Raw genomic sequence first — 4,635 nt, 5'->3', positions numbered from 1 at the left:
AAGGTGGACAGGATAACAGCATGAAACAAACATATATATATATATATATATATATATATATATATATATATATATATATATGTAGTATGGTCACTGTATGGTCTATATCATTCTAGTTTATGTTGCCAAATCAAGATAGATACAGTTCGAATCATGTCTATTTAAGACAAAGCAGCATAGACAGAATATAAGTGTGGGAAACTACACAACAATAACAACACTTGTAATGTGCATGGCATGAGAACATAACTGTTTATTCAATTGAAACTGAAATCAACATAGAGCAAGTTACAACAGCAAATAGCCAAACACGTTGAAGAAACAGGTTTAAAACATACCTGTTGTGCCATTGGAGTTTCAATTGCATCCTTCAAATTTGAAATTAGTTGGTATCAGTAAATACAGTGATGCAAGAGCAAAGTAATATGAACCATAGCTACGGAACCTAACCTGAGAACAATTCTTCTTCTGCTTTAAGCGTTGACTTCGGGTTCGGAGTGGTGGTCCTCGTGATTTGGGCACTGCAGTTGCCTTACTAACTGCTCGTGTTTGGGTGCTCTATGGTGGAGACGGTGATGTGTCAATGGGAACTGGGTGTCTATCTGCTGGGGTTGGGGTTAGAAGGGGTGTAGTTGGTTCTCTGTCCAACTGGGTAGGGGTACAATATGCATGAGTGTGGGTTATGTGTGGTGGGGCTGGTTCTTGGGCAAGTACAACCGTGGTTCTATCTGCATCGACAGGTAGCACGATCTTTTCTGAAGATTGTGTTTTTACTCCCATAGATACTGCCATCACTCCCTCCAATTGAAATGGTTGATAAACAAGAAAAGTAATTGAATGTACAGACATTGCAAGATAGACAGGTGCAATGGATAGTAGGGAAGAAAACAGGGCATGAAATAATTCACATTTATGTTGTCTAAGCAAACAGAATAGCAGGACATAATTTCACATATATGATGGCTAATTAAACAGAATAGCATGACACAATTTCACATGTATGATGGCTAACTAAACAGGATAGAATGACATACTTCAAAATATGATGACTATGTAAACAGGATGACATGATATAACTATACGATGTGTCTGTTAAAGTGGTTGGCATGCCATAAATCACAAACATGCCGTCGATGGAAACATGATAGCATGATACAATTCATGGATAGAATGACATAATTTAAATATGATGACTATGTAAATAGGATGAGATGATATAACTATATTATGTCTTTAGAAAATGGGTTGGCATGCCATAATTCAGATACATGCTGTCTATGTAAACATCATGGCATGACATAATTCAAATATATGATTTATATACTAAGGAAGTGAGCAGAGGGCAATCACATATATGATGTGGCAACTAAGGAGGTGGCATTCAATATTGTGTATATGAAGTAAAAACTAAGCATTGCAATACAACATATGCATTATATGAGTAATATAACCCTGCCAAGTTTGAGCATACACCTCAGGGGGATAATAGGACTGGTCATCTGCCTCTGAATCCTCCTCTGAAGAGCTATCTGTAACCAGCAAGATATCTGCTTCAGCAGGTAGCATTGTCTGCTCTGAAGACCTTGTTTTCACTCCAGATTTCTCCATCACCAATTCAAATGGCTAATGCATAGGAAGAGCAGTTGAATATACAAACATTGTTGACAAATGCAATGAGAAATACAAAAATAGGACGGCATGATATAATTCACATATATGACGCTTGCCTAAACAGCATGGCATTGCATAATTCACATACATAATGCCTTGCAACAAGATAACATTGCATAATTCACATATATAATGTCTTGCAACAAGATGGCATTGCATAATTCACATATATGGTAATTAGACACTAAACAGGTGGCATTCACACAAAGCATGTCTAAACTAAGCAAATGACATAGCAATGCAAGATACCATACGCACGATATGAGCAACATAACCCGGCCAAGTTAGGGCATGCACCTCGGGGGAAAATATGACTGGTCATCTCTCTCTGAATCCTCCTCTGAGGAGCTATCGGTAACCAGCAAGACATGCGCTTCGTCAGATAGCATTGTCTGCTCTGAAGACCTTGTTTCCACTCCAGATTTTTCCATGACGGTGCCAAATGGCTAATGCACAGGAAGAGTAATTGAATGTACTAAAATTGTTGACAAATTTAACACGTAATAAAAAAATGATGGCATGATATAATTCACATATAAGATGACTGGCTAACCAGGGTGGCATTGCAAAATTCACATATATGATGCCTGGCTAGACAAGATGGCATTGCATGATTCACATATACGATAAAGAAACTAAACAGATGGCATTGACACAAAGCATGTCTAAACTAAGCAGATGACATCTTTAATGTATACAGTAAGCAATGCAAGGCACCATATGCATGATATTACCAACATTAGCATGCCAAGTTAGAGCGAAGACCTCATGGGGTAAATAGGAGTGGTATTCTCCTTCTGAATCCCCCTCATAACAGTTATCTTCCTCTTGATTACGATCCGAAATGGGTGGAGGGGGATGCCTTTGCGCCCACCATGGAACGACGTCTGCATGAAATTTTATTGCCACGCAAGGCTCGTCTCTTTTGCTCTACATGATCAGTTCCATTGTGTACAATAACTGGCATGCATAGGAATAAAACATAGTGAGATTATGTAAGGAGTGCATGCACAAATCCAGAGTGATGGTAGCAAACTGTGGATAGACCCAAAACCAATAATAGCAGACAGATAATAGCTTTAGTTAAAAAATACAGATAATGGCTCCTTTAATGTTTGTTTGCACCCAACATGAAACTCATAGTAGACACCAGAGACTAACCAGATAGTAGACAGATAGTACTGATTGCTGCCCCAATATGTACCCCACAACCATTTAAAAACTCAAGTTTCAGAATTAGTTTGGACCTGACTCGGAGTCTAATAGGTGAACACGATGATAATGTAGCATGTCATCATATTAAGCGACGCATAACGTAAGCAGACACGGAAGAGTGTGACCTCTCTTGCGGACCCGTGTAGTCCTCAAGGTCATCTACGCAGTTGATGATGGTAATGCAGTTGTCGTGGCTGCCAGCGGCGGGGAAGAAGATCTGAGGCGACGAAAGACTGTCTGGAGAGCGGATCCCTGTTGTGGTGAACCCTTCCGTCGTTGGAGCAGCTGAGCTAGGGTGGAATACAGCGCCGATGGAGCAGGACAAACCACACAAGGTTTTCTTTGACACATATCTGTAATAGAAGTAATTGAGTAAGGGCTTGTTTGAATTTGAGGATTCTAACAATGCAGGGATAGGAAATAGACAGGAATAGGATAGGAATGCGCGTGCAAAATAGAGAATTTAAAAACACAGGATTTCTGCCAATCTGTGTGTTTGATTCACAACAATTGGAAGATCACAGGATGCAAAAAAGCATGGTGAGATTAAGTCAAACCACAAGAAAATGTACGGTTATAATGCTATTATGCTACTATCTCTTAGTCTTGTGCTTGATGAATAGAAATATGAAAAGGAGGAGAAGTGGAAATTAGAATTCCTACAGTTTTTCTTTCAAGGGGTCACTAAAGGAACAAATCCTATAGTTTTCCTTTGCTCCATTCCTTTGCACCAAATTCATGAAAAGTAGTACCATAGGAAACTTTCCAATTTCGATGTTTTTCATTCACTTTTCCTTTCAAGCACTGGCGATTCTAGTAGGCAGGCTTGAGCAAGGAAAATCCTACACTAAAAAATGTTTTTGTGCTACTTCTATTACTTTGGACCCAGGCCACTGACATACTAGCTCAACTCCCAGGCCCATCGACAAATACACAGCTCAAACGCGCAGAGATAAATAATGATGGCGTTCAAGAGAGTCCATCACGGATAGCTAAGTTGCCTGGTACCTCGCTGCTTGTCATATAGTAGGATAAAATAATCATATTTCCCGTTACTACGAGTGCTCAGTGGACAATATATATAACATGTAGAGTAAAAAGAGATGCAACAAGTGTACAACCTCTTTGGCGAAGCCATGTCAATCTCAGTGTGATTGGGTTGGCCGGTGAGGATGCTTCGGCTGACTTGGCTGTCGGAGGAGGGGAAGAAGATCTTAGGCGTCTGGAGATGGAGCCCGAGGTACTGCTCCGCTGTGATGGAGGGTTTCGTCGTTGGAGCAGCTCCGGTGAGTTGTACGACGCTGAGGCTGAAGCAGGACAAGAGAGACAACAAACAACGTTAACCTGAGTGGAATTCTAATAGCATCTCCAATACATGACGTAAAATACATAACCACAAAGTGCTAGATGTAAAATACATCAGCCGCTCATCTCTGAACTTAACTGTCGAAACTGAATTTAACTGTTGAAACTGAACTTAACTGTTGAAACTGAACTTAACTATCGAAACTGAATTTTGCTGTCGAAACTAAATTTTGCTGTCGAAACTGAACGCACTAGCAAGGTGAGGCTACATGTCGGTCGACTGACTTTTTCATCTCTGGTCAGTCGATTTTGCAGCTGTTGGATACGAAATCAAGGGCCTGCGGTTCATCTTCAACCTCCACCCCCCTGAGTCGGCCAAACAGCAGCCCCCCGCCGCCCACAGCCTGCCGTGCGCCGCCCCGCCCACCCCGAAAACACTCCCTG

Source organism: Triticum dicoccoides, chromosome 2A (assembly GCF_002162155.2).
Source record: "Triticum dicoccoides isolate Atlit2015 ecotype Zavitan chromosome 2A, WEW_v2.0, whole genome shotgun sequence".
NCBI classification, from domain to species: Eukaryota; Viridiplantae; Streptophyta; class Magnoliopsida; order Poales; family Poaceae; genus Triticum; species Triticum dicoccoides.
Note: the sequence above shows the minus strand (reverse complement) of the source record.